The following is a 19,047-nucleotide window of genomic DNA, read 5'->3' on the forward strand; positions in this document are numbered from 1 at the left end:
AGTAGGGCCCTACAACAGATTGGGCCGGCCCACTTACAGTAGTGCGGGACCCACTTTCATTTTGGGCCGGCCCACTTCTTTAGTAGGCCGGCCCGGTTACACGATAATGGGCTCCACATGCTTATTGGGCCGGCCCACTATCTTGTTGGGCCGGCCCACTTGCTCTATGGTGGTCCCACATGGTAAATGGGCCGGCCCTTTAATAGGAAGGTGGGACCCACCTGTGTTTTTGGCCCGGCCCACTATCTTGTTGGGCCGGCCCACTTTCTATTTGGTGGACCCCACATACCAAATGGGCCGGCCCATTAACAGGAATGTGGGACCCACCTGTGTTTTTGGCCCGGCCCACTATCTTGGTGGGCCAGCCCACTTGCTATATGGTGGGCCCCACATACTAAATGGGCCGGCCCTTTAACAGGAAAGTGGGACCCACCTGTGTTTTTGGCCCGGCCCACTATTTTGTTGGGCCGGCCCACTTGCTATATGGTGGGCCCCACAAACTAAATGGGCCGACCCTTTAACTGGAAAGTGGGACCCACCTGTGTTTTTGGCCCGCCCACTAGCTTGTTGGGCCGGCCCACTTGCTATACTGGTGGACCCCACACACTAAATGGGCCGGCCTTTTAACAGAAAGTGGGACCCACTCGTGTTTTTGGCCCGACCCACTTGCTTCTTGGGCCGGCCCAGCTTGTCGTAAGGTGGACCCCACAGGTTAAATGGGCCGGCCCATTTAAGTTTTGACCACCAACCTTAGAGGTTAGGCCCGGCCCACGTAACTAATGGACCAGCCCAGCTATATAGTTGACCGGTCAAACTATGTCATATGGCCCGGCCCGCTTAAGACGTGGCAGGCCTCGTGTGGGCCTACCATCTACCACGGGGTTTCAGCCGGTTAACGCCGTTAACTGCCGGCTAACCGCGTCCGCCACGTGTCGCTTGCATGACGTCGCCAGTCAACGGGCTCCCGAAAACACTTCCGCAACGGTCCGATTTTCCGTGGCGGAAGGGCGCCCAAGCGCGACGGACCGAAAAAATCGTCGTTGGACTTTGCCTGACGCAGTTTCGACAACAGAACCCATATCGTCGGGTTAGGCCCATAGGCGACGAAAAATGCCCCTTAGTTGACGATTTTGGGACGTTGTCTATCAGAACTTTTCTTGTAGTGAAGGTACAACTCTGAGTACCTCTGCTGCTCTTGATTCACCATTTGTGATAAGTCAACTTGTTTCACCACCACAAACTTCACGTGTTGGTACTTCTGCTGAATCTGAAAATTCCTCTGATAATTTTGATGATGCTTCTACTGTGCTTGATAATACTGGTTCATTAGGTCCTTTTCTAGATGCTACAATTGCTAGGTCTAGACAAACTGAAATTACTGAAACTCCTAATGAAAATACTGTTACACCTGTTAATTCACCTGAGATTGATGATCTTGATGAAGATTATGTAGAACTTGATGATGATTTTATTGATAAATGCAATGCTACTACTAGTACAAGTAACCTCAAAAATCTTATTGCACAACATGCTGTTAGATATAAGCCGTCTCCTGATCCTAAATTTGCCACATCTCCTATAAACATTAAAGATAAAGATTATGACTTTTCTCTTGATTTATCTCATATATCTATTGTTGAGAAAACACCCTTTTGTGGTAGTGAAAAAGAGAGTGCTGTAGAACATATGAATGAGCTTTCTACTTTAAGTAGCTTGTTTTCTGATGATGTTAAGATGCGTACTTATTTTGTTGCTAAGATTTTCCCATTCTCATTAAAGGATGATGCTAAGATTTGGTATAATAATTTGCCTCCTGATTCTATTAATAGTCCAAGTGGTTTGCTTGATCTTTTCTTTCGGAAATACTTTCCCGCTAGTGCTCAACATATGGCTTTGCAGAGAATTTATAGCTTTGATCAAGAAGATGGAGTGAAATTGCCTGAAGCATGGGCAAGATTTTGCTCTCTTATTAGAGCTAGGCCTGGACATGATTTGGAAAAGCATGATTTACTTGATATATTTTATAGTGGACTAACCATTGAGTCTAGGGCATACCTGGATAGTTGTGTTGATTATGTTTTCAGGAAAAGAACTCCGGACGAAGCTGAAGAATTATTGGCAAAGATAAGCAAAAATCATGATGATTGGTCTACACCTGAACCAACCCCGACACCTATATTGAAGAAGAGGGGTATGACTGAATTAAATGATGAAGATATGAGGGAAGCCAAGAAATCTCTTATGGAGAAGGGTTCTAAATCTGAAGATGTGAAGAATTTACCTCCTATAGAAGATCTATGTAAGATAATTCCCCCTTCATCCACAATTGAGGTACATTCTCTTCAACGCTTTGATAGAGGAGATATTCCGTATTCAAAACCTCCTGATCAATGTTTAGATGAATTTGATAATTATATTGTTAAGCAAAGTAATTTTAATATGAGAGTAGAGAATCATCTAATGGAAAATTCTCAAGCTATTGGTAAATTCAAGAATAATTATGTTAGAACTGCTCTATGTGATTTGGGAGCAGGTGTTAGTGTAATGCCTTTTTCTCTTTATAAGAGACTTGATTTAGATAAGTTAATACCAACTGATATATCTTTGCAAATGGCTGATAAATCTACCGCTATTCCTGTTGGTGTATGTGAAAATGTTCCTGTTCAAGTTACTCAAGCATTGCTTGATATTAACCGATTTTGTTGTGTTGGAAATGCCCGAAGATGATAATATGTCCATTATTCTTGGAAGACCCTTTCTTAATACTGCAGTAGGCTGTTATTGATTGCAATAAAGGCAAGGTTACTTTCAATGTTGATGACAAGGAACATACTGTCTATTTTCCAAAGAGGATTGATAAATTATATGGAGTTAATACAATTTTTAATGTGAAAACTATCAAGGTGGGATCCATTGATTGTCCTATATATGAGCCTAAAGAATATCAAACTCTTGTGATTGGATCTATATCAATTCAATATAAGAAGAGGAAGATGAAGAAGTTCAACTTTGGAGAATTATTCAAGAGAGGAACAACCAGCACCGGGAGGCCTTCTAGGACCGCCACCCGACTTAGGCGATCCTACAATGAGGATATCATCGCGCCTAGCTTCGCGCCCGAAGAGGACAATGGGGCTCCTAATGCTTCATCCTTCCCATGTTATGATTTTCTGACAAATGCAGGGATATTGGATGATTTCTTCACCCTTGTCAACAGGGCGGGCTTAACCACCTATATGGAGGATGAGGGGAAGCAATACTACATGCTCACTAAAATCTTTGTGGAAAGCTTCAAGTTCAACAACAAGCACTTCAACCCGACGGTTGCATTCAAGATCTATGGTACTCCCGTCACTATGAAGTTGAAGGATTTTTGTGCCGCATTGGGTATTGCCCCTGCAGTACAGCCTAAGAAGATTGAGGACAACCCCCGGGTTTTGCTGGAGCTCTATCGAGAAATTACAAATGATGATTGCCGCACCATTCAGCGCGGCAAGATAAGAAACATTCAACTCCCCGCCATTAAGTATTTTGCTTATTACCTTGCTACTAGCATTCTGGGTAGGGAGAATACTAGTAATATTTCTAGTTACCATCTTGCTTTCTTAGTTGCTGCACTCATTGGGGAGACACCTTATCATCTTGGTTCTGTGATTGCTCGCCGTTTGTCCAACAAGGGGCCTATTTATGGGGGAATAATTGCATCGTGTATTTTGGCACGCCTAGATCTCCCTCTTGACCCTAATGATGTAGAAATACCACCTGTTAGGTTGGATATTGCTGCTATGAAGAGTCACCAATTTGTTACAGTTGACTCTAGTATGGATAATATTGTTTATAGAATGTTATTTGCTGACGGGGATGAGAGGGAAGTCCTCTTGCCCCAAACAGATTTGTTCAGTCTTGACAGGAAACCATGGTCGCGCTCTAAGGAGGAGGTGGATGAGCAACTGAAGATACAAGGCTTCCACCAGCAACATGACTCCGAGGACGCTGAGCCCTCCTACGACTACACCGTCACATACCCTGTTGCTTCCTCCAGCACATACCTGGAACCGGGTCGTTCTTCGTCGTACTACGGAGACACCACTTCATGGCGACCGTGGGAATGAACTCCACTTAGGCCAAAAGCCTAAGCTTGGGGGGAGGTATACCGGCATCACTCATTATTTGTATATTATGGTTGCTGGATACTTGTACATACTTGTTTAGTTTCTTAGAGTGGTTTTCTAATGAGAGGAAGATGATATTTGGGGAAGTGCTGTCCAAAAATAGATTCTGGGCTGTTACCAAAAAAATTTGTACGCACAGCCAGAACGTTATTTTGAGTTGCCAATTTTTGAGCATGTGCCCCAGGTTGTTATCTAACTTTCATTAGTTGAACACTTTTTGAGCTGAGCAATGGAAGATTTTTGTTAATTTCGATTTCGTATCGCTTGTCGTGTTTTGGCAGATTTCTCTCATCCTGCTTTTCTGTGTTTCTGTTACCTTGCATTCTCTTGTTTTCGCTTTGTTTCTTTCCTAAAACCAAAAAGACCAAAAATATTTCTGTTGTTTCTCTTCACCATTTGTTTATTTGGTTCTTAGCTCTTAGTTTACTTTATTTGCTATCGTTGGTTTGCTATGAGAAAACCCAAAAGATTTTGCTTTGTTTTCTTGTTTCCTTTTGTTCTTGTTTCTAACCCGAAAACACCAAAAATATTTGTTGTTCTTCTTTGGTTTTGTAAAGTTCATTAGGGATTTCAGATGTCTCTGGTGGTTGGAGCTTGGTTTTCATTTCATATTATCCAAGCTACACAAGTGAAAGGCAATAATGACGATCTACAACAATTGGATTGTGGTGAGAGGCTGGTATGAACTCTATTTGTTTTCATTTTTGTACATATACTCATCCATGTGAGCATGCTTAGTTGGTTCATGTGAGGTATATGTTATTTGAGAAAGTCTAGTAGTTCATGATCTCTCATGTTTAGCTCCAATTTATTAATATGAGTAGCATGTCATGGATGTTCGCTTGCATTGTTTTATTCATAAGTAAGTATGGCATTGTGGTATCCTCCTCTGAATAATTCATTTATATCGACTTGGCACATCCTCACGCATGCATATGACTGAACAAAAAGTCAATTAAGCCTCTGTTACCACCCGATTTTGGCCAAATCAGGAGATGGGCCGTAAGTGAAGATGGGCTTGAAGGACGTACACGTGGAGCATCTTTGAAGCGGCCTTGTGCTGAGAATTTGGGCCAAGTTGCCCGTGTATCTGTAATATTATTAGATCGTATCGTGTTTAGAATTAACAGTTAGAGTCCGGCCCGTGCACGGTTAGGTGCACGCCTCAATTAGAAAGTCCCTTGGACTATAAATATGTATCTAGGGTTATCGGAAAAGGAGGACAATCATTGTTCAACCAACACAAATCAGGCGCATCGCCACCCCTTTCTTCGAGGGTTTCTCCCGGTAAGCACCATGCTGCCTAGATCGCATCTAGCGATCTAGGCAGTATACGTTTATTCGTCAACCTTGTACTGCTCGTGCTGAAGCCTTGTTGATGGCGAGCAGTACTATTTATCCTTAGGTGTTTAGGGGCTTGCATTGATGCTTTCACATGCATATCTGCGTGGCGATGCCGTCCCTCGACACCTAGCTGCCCTTACGTCTATCCGGACGTAAGGGCAGCATCTTGCTTGTTCGTTACTTAGTAGATCCGATCCGTTATAGTTGCTCCTTGCTCCGCAGGGATTAGTTTAATATCCGCATAGTTAGGCCTTACGCTCGGGGTCGGAGGATCCGGTAGTGCGTTAGATGTTGTTCACCGTCCCTGCGAGGGATGTTCCGGGAATCGACGTTATGTTGGTTTTTAGGCCTCTCGTAGGGGTGGTTTGCATCATCTTCCGTAGCTGCTAGGCCCGATCACACGTAGGACGTTCCGGCTATGCGGTGAAAACCCTAAACTCGTCATGGATCGTTTTAGCTTTGTCCCGATCAAGCGAGATCCCCATGCCATTGTAAATCCAACGTGAAACATGGGGCGATCGGCTCCTTGAGCCGATCCACAGTGGAAACCCGAGAGCCGATAGGGCTCGTATTTAATGTTTACGTGTCTACCATGCAGGAACAATCGAAGCACTCTAACACCTTCCCGATCGGGTCTAGGTCGGGTGGCACGCCCTAGCAACCGCCGGGACGTGGCTAGAAGATTTGCGGGACGACGCGAGGTGCCGGGGTCCACTAAGCGGCCCCGGGAGCTTCCCGGCTCTTCGTGTTGCTCAGCCATTGCCCGTCGGTGGGTTTTGGAGGGTAACACATTCTGGCACGCCCGGTGGGACAACCTTCTGCAACATCCACGTCAACATCGGCATCCGAGATGGCGGAGGAACAGATCACATACGAGGATCTTCCTCCTGATCATAAGAAGAAGTACGATGAGCTGAAGGCCATCGTTGAAGCCGAACTCATCGGCTCCTTTGAGAAGACCCGTTCGCACGGTATCGGGTTCAAAGGATTCACGCCACAAGGCGTCCTTGACGGGGTAGATCCGTCTCTCCCTTCGGATGAACGTACCGCAGCCCCGCGACAGGAAATCAACTACGTGGTGGCCCATTCACTTCATCGGCATTCTGAGAGCCTGGTGAATTCTTTGGAGCGCGTTGCGTTCCGGGTGGTCCAAGAGATCATGGAGCGTCGGTACTCCCCTTCAGGACCTGCTCTAGGGACTCACCAATGAGAGGTGCAACTCCACACCAGGCCACCATTGCCGTACGCTATGGTAGCTCCACAGCAACAAGGTTCACCGGCATACGTTGTCTACAAGGTTGGAGGTGATCCGGGCGACTACCAGTTCTTATATGAGCCACCCAAGGAGATCCCACACGGGTACGTGTGCACGTTTGTGCCGGATTGCAACAACTGGACACAGGCGATCCGAGGCTCCAGCAGAGGGATTGCCGGAGCAGGAGCCATTGTTCCGAGCAGGAGGAACGACTGCAGCGAGCGGGGAGTTTGGGAGCGGAAGCCGAGAAACGAGCGTGGCTAGCCAAGTATACCACCGCACCCGATCCAGGAAAGCTCAGCTGCCACTACCTCCACCGCAGATCAGATCGGCGCGAGTCCCGAGAGATCGGTTCGGCATCTTGCCGAAGAAGAAGATAATCGGCTATTCCAAGCCGTACCCCAATGAGTTCGACCTGATCCCACTACCACCTAAGTACCGGCTTCCGGACTTCAACAAATTCAGTGGGTCAGAAGGATCTAGCTCCATTGAACACGTGAGCCGATACTTGGCCCAGCTGGGCATGGCTTCGGCATCGGATCAGCTACGGGTGAGGTGCTTCTCGCAATCCCTCACCGGTCCAGCTTTTGGATGGTACACCTCGCTGCAGCCGAACTCAGTACGATCATGGAAGCGAGTTGGAGGAACAATTTCACACCCAATATCATTCAGAAGCTACTGAAGCTGGTATTGCCGAACTAGCACAAGTTCGGCAGAGACGAGGAGAGACAGTGGCTGAGTACATTCAGCGTTTCAGATCTGTCAAGAACCGATGCTATTCGGTTCATTTAACTGAGGAAGAAGACGACATGCTGGCCGAGGAGGGTTTTTGGGAGTGCTAGTGCGAGGAGGACAGAGAAGGGAACTGCAGGAAGTGGCCAAATAAAAAGGAGAATAATATAGTGGTTTAATGCCTAAGCAGTTTCCGAGGACGTGGTGCCAGAACCGTCAAGTCGTGCAGGGGAGTTGAGAAGGCAAGACGTCATCATGAAGAAAACTGCGACGGTTCTGCCACGACATGACCCTTCGAAGGAGACAGATGGTTTTGCAATTATCATTATCAAAACCAGGGGGGCATGTGTTACCACCCGATTTTGGCCAAATCAGGAGATGGGCCGTAAGTGAAGATGGGCTTGAAGGACGCACACGTGGAGCATCTTTGAAGCGGCCTTGTGCTGAGAATTTGGGCCAAGTTGCCCGTGTATCTGTAATATTATTAGATCGTATCGTGTTTAGAATTAACGGCTAGAGTCCGGCCCGTGCACGGTTAGGTGCACGCCTCAATTAGAAAGTCCCTTGGACTATAAATATGTATCTAGGGTTATCGGAAAAGGAGGACAATCATCGTTCAACCAACACAAATCAGGCGCATCGCCACCCCTTTCTTCGAGGGTTTCTCCCGGGTAAGCACCATGCTGCCTAGATCGCATCTAGCGATCTAGGCGATGATACGTTTATTCGTCAACCTTGTACTGCTCGTGATGAAGCCTTGTTGATGGCGAGCAGTACTATTTATCCTTAGGTGTTTAGGGGCTTGCATTGATGCTTTCACATGCATATCTGCGTGGCGATGCCGTCCCTCGACACCTAGCTGCCCTTACGTCTATCCAGACGTAAGGGCAGCATCTTGCTTGTTCGTTACTTAGTAGATCCGATCCATTATAGTTGCTCCTTGCTCCGCAGGGATTAGTTTAATATCTGCATAGTTAGGCCTTACGCTGGGGTCGGAGGATCCGGTAGTGCGTTAGATGTTGTTCACCGTCCCCGCGAGGGATGTTCCGGGAATCGACGTTATGTTGGTTTTTAGGCCTCTCGTAGGGGTGGTTTGCATCATCTTCCGTAGCTGCTAGGCCCGATCACACGTAGGACGTTCCGGTTATGCGGTGAAAACCCTAAACTCGTCGTGGATCGTTTTAGCTTTGTCCCGATCAAGCGGGATCCCCATGCCATTGTAAATCCAACGTGAAACATGGGGCGATCGGCTCCTTGAGCCGATCCACAGGGAAACCTGAGAGCCGATAGGGCTCGTATTTAATGTTTACGTGTCTACCATGCAGGAACAATCGAAGCACTCTAACACCTTCCTGATCGGGTCTAGGTCAGGTGGCACGCCCTAGCAACCGCCAGGACGTGGCTAGAAGATTTGCGGGACGACGCGAGGTGCCAGGGTCCACTAAGCGGCCCTGAGAGCTTCCCGGCTCTTCGTGTTGCTCAGCCATTGCCCGTCGGTGGGTTTTGGAGGGTAACAGCCTCGATGATTTATATTGCTTCAGAGTTCTTGTATCACTTTTATGCCTCCGTTAATTTATTTTGCCGCAAGCATGATTATGACAGTGCTCTCTTGATTTGTCGCTCCCTAGTATTTTGTTAGCCTTCACTTGTACTGAGCGGGAACGCCGCTCGTGCTTCCAAACACCTGAAAACCAAGTTGTTCTAAAGTGTCCACCATAAATACCTATGCATGGCATTTCAAACCATTCCAAGTAAATTCTCATGCGCTACCTTTAAAACTTTCAAAATGCTTCTCAATTTGTGTTAATGTTTCATAGCTCATGAGGAAGTATGTGGTGTTTAGCTTTCAACCTTGTCATTTACTTTTGACGGACTCTCATATGGACTAGTGGCACATCCGCTTATCCAATAATTTTGCAAAAAGAGTTGGCAATGGGATTCCCGATCCCAAATTAATTAACTTAAATAGACACTCCTCCATGGTTTGTGATTGTTGGACGGCACCCGAAGGATTCGGTTAGCCATGGCTTGTGTAAGCAAAGGTTGGGGGGAGTGTCATCATCATAATAAAACTTAAATAAAAAGGCACTCCTTCATGGTATGTGATTGTTGGCGGGCACCCGAGGATTCGGTTAGCCATGGTTTGTGTAAGAAAGGTTGGAAGGAGTGCCACATAAACATACAAATAATTCATGGGAGCCGCTCTTGGGAGTCCGGTTGACGAGGTAGTTAGTGTACCCATTACCATTCGTTGACAACAACAAGCACCTCTCAAAATAATTTTACTCCCGTTTTTAAAAATGAAAAGCTCTAGCGCATGTTAATCCCTGCTTCCCTCTGCGAAGGGTCAATCTTTTACTTTTATGTTGTGTCTCCATTCTTTCTTTGAGCACTATCTTGAGAGCACAACTCGTCATTCTTAGTATAATATGCTTGTCTCAAAATATGATTGATTGTGGTATAACTTTGCTGCTTTTATCTTTGACAATCACTCCTTCTAGTCTTTCTATGAACTCCGCAGGTGCCCGGGCATTTATGTTTTGCCGATCAAATACGGGCAAGCGAGATACCACTTTATCATACTCTCTTATGAACATTGCAATCCCGCTTATATACATTATTCATGTCTGCTTATTATTAATTGTTGGTACCTCTCCATGATTGACATAACTGTTGGATGATCTTATTTGCATGTATCTCATTATGAACTCGCTTAAGTATTAGCCATAGCATGAGAATATATACATCATATGAGCAAATGTGTTCGTGAAAGTTCTTTTATCGCTCGGTTGTTAATCGAATTGCTTGAGGACAAGCAATAAGCTAAGCTTGGGGGAGTTGATACGTCCAAAACGTATCTACTTTCCCGAACACTTTTGCTATTGTTTTGCCTCTAATTTGTGTATTTTGGATACAACTAACACGGACTAACGCTGTTTTCAGCAGAATTGGTCTGGTGTCTCGTTTTTGTGCAGAAACCCAACTTTCAGGAAAAACCTCGGAATTTATACAGAAGGCCCTATTTTCCCAGAAGACTCACGGAGCCAGAAGGGCAAGTCAGGTGGAGGCCCGAGGGCCCCACATCATAGGGCGGCGCGGCCCATGAGGGGAGCGCGCGGCCCTAGTGTGTGGCGGCCTCGGCAGGCCTCCGACGCCCTCCTTCGGACTACTTATCGCCCTCGACCTAAAAACGCACGGAGAGAAGTCGAAGTCGCCAGAAACCCTCCAGAGAGTCGCCACATCGCGAAACTCCGTCTCGGGAGCCAGAAGTCTCCGTTACGGCACTCCGCCGGGACGGGGAATTGGAGGAGATCTTCACCGCCATCACCACCGACGTCTCTCCATCGACCAGCCATGTTTCCCCCATCCATGTGTGAGTAATTCCCCCGCTGTAGGCTGAAGGGGATGGTAGGGATTGGATGAGATTGATCATGTAATAGTCACAAGATTGTTAGGGCATGGTGCCTAGTATCCGTAGATGTTACTTTTATGATATTGTTGCAACTTGTTATGCTTAATGCTTGTCACTAGGGCCCGAGTGCCATGATCTCAGATCTGAACATGTTATTGCTTCATCATGATATGCATTGTTTATTGATCTTACCTGCAAGTTGTATACACATGTCGCTGTCCGGAACCAATGGCCCCGAAGTGACGAAATCGGGACAACCGGAGGGGATGGTAGTGATGTGAGGATCACATGTGTTCACGGAGTGTTAATGCTTTGCTCCGGTACTCTATTAAAAGGAGTACCTTAATTTCCGATAGTTTCCCTAGAGGCCCGGCTGCCACCGGCTGGTAGGACAAAAGATGTTGTGCAAGTTTCTCATTGCGAGCACGTACGACTATATATGAAACACATGCCTATTGATTGATTAGTACTTGGATACCGCTTTATTATTACCTGCAAATGCCCTACCATGATTGTTATATGAATTCTCTCATCCATGCAACGCCCATTCATCCGTCCCTGTGCCTACAGTATTTTAATCCTGCTGTTTACTATAATCACTACTGCTGTCTTTATTTCACCGTTGCTATTATTTCACTATTCCTACTGCTATAAAACTGTTGCTACTGATAAACTCTTGCGAGCAAGTCTGTTTCCAGGTGCAGCTGAATTGAAAACTCCGCTGTTAAGGCTTACAAGTATTCTTTGTCTTCCCTTGTGTCGAATCAATAAATTGGGTAATACTTCCCTCGAAGACTGTTGCGATCCCCTATACTTGTGGGTCATCAGCGAGATCCGATGAATATAGAATATTATGTTAAGTTGATTATCAATCTATCATATATGTGTTGTTTATGTTCTTGCATGCTCTCCGTTGCTAGTAGAGGCTCTGGCCAAGTTGATACTTGTAACTCCAAGAGGGAGTAATTATGCTCGATAGTGGGTTCATGCCTCCATTAAACTGCGGATAGTGACGAGTAAAGTTCTAAGGTTGTGGATGTGCTTGTTGCTACTAGGGATAAAACATTGATGCTTTGTCTAAGGATATTTGTGTTGATTACATTACGCGCCATACTTAATGCAATTATCTGTTGTTTACAACTTAATACCGGAAGGGGTTCGGATGATAACTCGAAGGTGGATTATTTAGGCATAGATGCATGCCTGGATAGCGGTCTATGTACTTTGTCGTAATGCCCTGATTAAATCACATAGTAATCATCGTTGATATGTATTGAATCTTTATTTGTCAATTGCTCGCCTCGTAATTTGTTCACCCAGCATGTTAGTTATCTTATTGGAGAGACACCACTAGTGAACTGTGGACCCCGGTCCATTCTTTTACATCTGAATACATTCTACTCGCTTTATCTGTTCTTTGCAAACAAACACCATCTTCCACTCGATACGCTTAATCCTTTGTTTTCAGCAAGCCGGTGAGATTGACAACCTCACCTTGTTACGTTGGGGCAAAGTACTTTGATTGTGTTGTGCAGGTTCCACGTTGGCGCCGGTTTCACTGGTGTTGCGCCGCACTACATTTCTCCACCAACAACCTTCACGTGCTTCTTGGCTCCTACTGGTTCGATAACCTTGGTTTCTTTCTGAGGGAAAACTTGTTGTTGTGCGCATCATACCTTCCTCTTGGGGTTCCCAACGGACGTGTACATCTACGCGCATCAGTCATCTCGACTATTCCCTCCAGGATTTCCCCGGAAACCAGCCGATATATGGCCAGGAGCGTCGTTGTTGTAAAACTGGCGAGAAAATCGCCTTCTATTTTGAAAATTTCGACCGCGATCCTCTTCTGGCGACCTGTGTCGCTTGTTATATATTGCGTCTTCTCCATCTGCCCACTTGTTGGCTATCTCCATCAGTGCTGATATTGTCTTAGGGTTAGTACTCCCTAAGTCCTCGACGAAATCTCCCTGCCGAATTCCTGCCACGAACGCGTCTATTGCTCTCTCGTCAGATATGTCCTCTGCCAAGTTTTTAATGATATTCCACCTCTGTATATATTTTCTCATTGACTCGTCGTGTTTCTGTCGACACACCCTCAACTCTTCCAATGATGCAGGTTTCTTGCAGGTAGACCGGAAATTTCTCACAAAGATATCCTCGAAATTATCCCAGCTGTCGATGGATCCTGGGGGGAGTTTCTTTATCCAAGATCTCGCGGCACCACTCAAGTGAACTTGGATACTTTGCATGGCTGTTGCTCTGGTTCCTCCTACTAGCTTCACCATCTCGAGATAATCAACGAGCCAATCCTCGGGATCTTGCAGGCCGTCGAATTTCTTGAAATTCTCGGGTAACTTAAACACTTTTGGGACTCGAGTCTTTCGAACTCTTCTCGTAAAGCACGGGAGTCCGCACATATCTTCGTCGGCAACCTCTGGTGAATGCTGACGTTCTCTTCTTTCTTGTCGCGCTCTATCCACCCTCACTTGAACTGCTGTGTCTCTTGCTCCACTTGTTCTTGGTGGATCTTGAACCGCTGCAGTGGGTCGTGGACTATTTTGCCTAGGATTTTCTTCGGGAGGCGTGGCTGCGAACGCTGTTCCCATAACTCCTACTCCAGCCATTTCCATATTGAACAATGGTTCTCTCGGATCCCCAGGAGGTGGTCTGGACGCGAGGATGTAAGCTTGCGTTGCCATGTATCCTGCTTCTGGCGTTTTCGGGATGATATTTCCCCTTGTATCAATCGTCATGAAGGACATGTCGAGATTTTGAATTATGTTTCCTCTCTCTTCTTCAGGTATATTTTGCAGCCGAGATCTCGCTCTCCTTCGAGCATCTCTATGGCTATCTGCCGAAGTTTCTGATTGTCGACTGAGCTCTGCTCGACGCCTGCTGGACGCGGAGGCTGCCTCTTTTCTTCTATTCAAGGATGTTGTCTGTTTTTCCAGCTCTCTACTTACCCGAGCAAGTCTATATTGATATGCTTGGAGTTCTTGTACGGTAGCAGTGGTGGTCATTGGTTCTGAACCATCCATGGCTTTTGCGGCCCTGTCCCATGCTTCCTGCGGGAGTTGAACTCTCACGCGAGATGAAGACCCAGCATATTTAGTGCCTAAGCCTCTTATAAGATCAGCGGGATCGACGTATGGATTTCCCAAATCGTCGAAAACCTCTGACGTCTCTGGTTCTGTTCGGCCTGCCTCTTCAATTGCACAGATTTGATGGTATTTTGCGTATTGATTTTTGTCGAGATTGGTGACACCATCATATAGATTGGTGAAGACCTTTCCGATGGCAACAGATTTGTCGATGAAGTTGAAGCTGTCGACGCTGTCGAAATCGCTGCTTATAAAGGAGTCCGCAGACGACTCGAAAGATGTGTTGCTGAAGATCTTGGCGATCTTTCCGTTTGCCTTGGTGTCGACGAAGCGTGGCGACGAAAACTCCTCGTCACTCGACGAAAAGTTAGAATCGACCGCTGAAAATTCCGACGAGATCGGAACTTCGAGACGGTAGGATCCTTCCTTGTTGACGCCAAATCGGAATTCTCCGAACGTCATGACGATGGGAAAAAGGCTCCTCCAGATAGGCACATGCATCCATACGGGAGGGCGGGTGAGGAATAAAGTCGACTAGATCAGTTTTTTCTCGTTTACCTCGATCCATCGCGTTGCTGGCCACTGATGAAGTCGACGATTCTGGACGTGCCATCGAGATCAGCTCCTTGCAACCTCTAATTTCCACAGACGGCGCCAATTGACAAAGGATTAATTTTTCAATGCCTACAGATTGTAGACTAGGGTTTTGCTAGAAGTAGAGGGCAAGTAGATCTCGAAGGTTTCAGCCGAAAAGTACTCGCCAATTATGAAAACTAGGGTTCTGTTGACAGTAGATTCGATCCTTTCTTCGCCCCTCGACTCCCCCTTATATAGAGGGTGGAGCCGAGGGTTTCATAATACACAAGTTACAGAGTTCAGGAGGGTTTCGTACTCAACCCGTAAGATTACAAATCTCTATCTTTCCTAATACAATCTATCTTTCCTTAACACTAAATAGGCTTCCGAGTCTTCTTATTCTTCGAGTCCTGGGCCTTCAGTAAACCCCGGGTACCATGTTCGGCAGGCCCATTGAAGATGCCTATGTCACTAAGAACCCTTCCACTTGTACTAAAAGCTGATTCTGATGCAACTGTAGTTACAGGAACAACAAAGATGTCTCTTGCCACTTTCCTCAAAGTGGGATAGCGCCTACCATCAACTTTCCACCAGTCCAACACATTGAAGTGCTATGTTGTCAATGGAACCAAATCATCCACCAAGTACTGATCTAACTCAGTCCTATAAGTTGCTGGCCTTTTTTGAGCAATACGTGCATTGAAAACTGACATCAAAGCTTTAGTTGTTGCTGCTAGTCTTGACGAGTTTGAGGATTCGACATTATCTTCGTTGCTATCAGCCTCATATTCTTCCAACAAGGCACATAATGAATCAATGACTTCTTTAACAAGACCATGACACTCTTCAGGACTAACACCATGTAGGCTAGAGAAGCAAACAAGCAACATTTCATTTTTGGACCTTGGATCAAGAAGAGTAGCCATACCCATTAGACCTTGGATGTCATACCAATATTTATCAAACTTTGCATTCAATGTGCCGCTGACGCATCGGTCCCGCCACTCCCCGCCTCGCATTTCGTTGTGTCCGGCGTCCCCGGAACGTCCCCTGTGTAGCGGGGACGGTCTCGGGGCGCCGAACACCATATCGGGCCGCGCCGAACAAAAAGAGGCTTTGGGGCACGCGGCTGGGAATGTTTTTTCGTCCGAGGCGTCCCAAATATTTTTGGGGTAAGCTTTGGGGGACGCGACTGGAGATGTTCTAACGTCGTGTTGTCGGTCATGTTAGCCGGACAACACCATGCCACCACCAATGACGAGGGTGACGCCACCGTTATTAGGGCATCTCCAACGTGGTAACCCATACAGACGTGTTGGGCCGTCCGTTTTGTGCAATTTATGTGGCCGCATGTTCGTTTGTGTCGGACACTGCGCCCAACACATCGGCCACCCATTTGCCCATTTGGCCTATTTCTTTGGAAAATAGGCCAGTTGGCCACACATACTTATAAATAATATCTAAAAATATAGAATAATGTCTAACAAATATATAATAATATCAAATAGTATAAAATAATATCAAATAAAATGTAGCATGATCAAGAAACGAAATGTGCCATAGTTTGAACAAATATAAAAATTACAAATTGAGATTGTCAACTCAATTTGTGCGCTCTAGGATCTCCTTCTGCCTCTTCTCGGACCAAGCTCTCTTCGCCTCATTCATGGTGGTTAAGTCGGCGTTCATGATCTTGTTGTCCCCGGCTTGCCGTTTCAGCTCAACTTCCTTCTCCTTCAACTCCACCTCTTTGGCCCTTGCCATTACTATGAGCTCCAATTCTTTCTCTTTGAGCTCAATTTCCCTAGCCTTCGTCTTGGCCTTCACCTCTTCAATCTCAAGCTTCCTCTTTTGGACATCGGAGTAGTTCTTCCCGTCCTCCTCCTTCTCCCGGCGCCTCCTCTCATCCCTCTTGTCCGTGGACACCTCTTTGTCAGCATACATCTCCTTCAAGGTGCCGACCAATTGCATGGCCGAAGCATCACGCTTCATGTGGGCCTTGGTTGACTTGTGGCCTCGTGGATGGCGTGCACGAGAAGCGGAGCTACCACCACTACTAAGAATTTGCTTACCACCGGCGCACCGAATTTGCTACCGCCGGCACGTTTCAATTCGCCGGCGATCACCTCGCCGGTGGTAATGCCTTACCGCCGGCATTTTGCAAACCGCCGGGGGTAACCCAGATTAGCGCCGGCGTCTCTGTCCAATACGCCGGCGGTATGTATTTTAGGATTTAAAAAAAAAACTGGCCGCGGTCACGGTCGTCGGCGTGGAGCGCAACATCCTGGATGTTCCTGACAAGTTGCAGGTCAGTCACCCAGACCAGCAGCTACAGGTCGTGGACCCCGTTCGCCTCCTGGACGGCGCGCAGCGCCGCCTCGCCTGCCGCGGCCGCCGGCCCCCGCTACGGCATCCGTTGCAGCACCTCATCTCTGAGGCAAGGAACGCGAGGTCGCTGGCCGCGCGGTCCCCCAGCTTCTCTAGTTCTTCGTCACCGACGGACTCGGCCAGCAGCAGCGAGCCGAGGAGGAAGGAGGGGAGGGAGTAGGGCAGTAGGCGAGGGGCATCCAGGCGGGGATGCGCTCCAGGCCCGCGGCGTCGCCGAGGTAGCTGAGCAGCGCCGGCACAGCCGCGAAGGAGAAGGCCGCGAGCTCCGGGAGCTTCAAGAGCGCGACGAGGTCGGCGCTGAGGTCGGCGTCGAGGAAGGCCTGGGGGAGGTCGTCGTTGTCGATGTGCTCTGGTCGATGCGCTCGATCTAGATTCGTTTTTCTTTTTAGTGTTGCTCGATCTAAACTCGTGGGGATGGCCGGGTGGGGTTTGGGGATGAGATAAAGGAGTGCGTGTTGAACGGAAACGGAAAAACAGGGGCAGTTGGCATGTGCGTGAGTGGTCCTCACAGCGTACAGGATGGCAGCCACTTGATTTTAAATTTTGGCCCAAAATATCCCATAACATGCCAAATTACCCTCGGCGGATGCAACTCCATTTCGCTGGCGGTAATTATATTACCCCCGGCATTTCCGAGTCCAAATCGCCGGCGGTAATTGGAGTTCCGTTCGGGTGGTCTCGGCCTACCTTACCGCCGGCATTTTCGATTACATTTCGCCGGCGGTAACTACACTACCCCCGGCGAAACCGTTTCAACTCGCCGGCGGTAACACTACCGCCGGCATCTTCAAATCGAACTCGCCGGCGATAATAAGTGCGGCTATAAGGTTATTTCTAGTAGTGCACAAGGCTGGCAACCATCAAGGTCAATCACCGTGGGGTCTTTGGCGGTCTTGTTGCCAGTCAAGGTCGCCATGTACCCCTCGTACCCCTCCTGGAACTTGGGGGTGCCATGGAGTTTCTTCCAATAATGAGGGAAGCCAAAGGTCTTTCATTCATTGTTATTTTTTAAGAAATCCAAAACTTGCTACACCTAGAGCAAGGCGAGACAACAATGACAAACATATGTGCAAACAACGAATGGACAAGTTGAGGTTAAGAATCATACCAAGTCCTTCATGCCCATGCCGCTAACGGGAATCCGCTTCATGTTCATACGCCGCCTGAAACTTGTTGCATTCCGTTTGAATTGTTCCCCACCTCTTTTGGAGGGACAACTCATTGCGGTCGCTTTCAAATGGCTCCTCTCCGTACCGGCGATGTTCATGGACATAGTCATGGATCCAGCGCCAGAATGCGGCCCCCTTCTGCTCGGCACCTGTCAATGGATCTTGCCCAATGGTAAACTATGCGTCGACGATCATTCTGTCCTCCAGCGTCGTTTAGTTGTTGGTTCTTTTGCTAATCCGGCGACCTTGAGCTTGTGGAGCTGCGGCTTGTGTGAGCTTGTCACCGAACAACGGCTCCTGGTCGATGTTCATGGTGCCGAAATGACTAGTGGTGTCCTCCTATATGTCAATGGGAGGTGGCGGGGGAGCCTGCTTGGTCGACGGATATGGCATGGTGGTCGGCATCGTCGGCAGGTAAGACGGAAGGGCCTGCATGGTGCACGTTGCCTTCATAGATGACGGCACGCGCTCGGCCAACAAATCGTCGTACATGTTGCGGGCACCGGTTGCCGCTGCTGCTCCTAGGTGCTTGGGGGCCTTGGAGTGCGCCGGCGCACGGTTGAGGTCAATGGACGAAGGCGACGGCCCCGTCATGGAGTCACCCACCTCCGGTTACCCATCCCTTGACGGGTACAAGTACCGCCCTGATGGCGCCACCATTTCATGCGCGACGGGCGTGTACCCAAATGGCGCAGTCAGCGGGACCTTAGAGGAAGGGGCCGGGTCACGGACGAGGCCGAGCTTCCCGACGAGGCCGTGCCGGCGTCGGGAAAGATCATGTGCTGAACGAGCGCGGCGTGGCCGTAAAAGAGCATGGCATGCTCTTGCATGGCCTTCGCCTTCGCCTCCGTTTGGAGTTGGAGGTGCTGCTCTGCTGCCCTCTGCCTCTCCTCTGCGG

The sequence above is a fragment of the Lolium rigidum genome, chromosome 1 (assembly GCF_022539505.1).
Source record: "Lolium rigidum isolate FL_2022 chromosome 1, APGP_CSIRO_Lrig_0.1, whole genome shotgun sequence".
NCBI lineage: Eukaryota > Viridiplantae > Streptophyta > Magnoliopsida > Poales > Poaceae > Lolium > Lolium rigidum.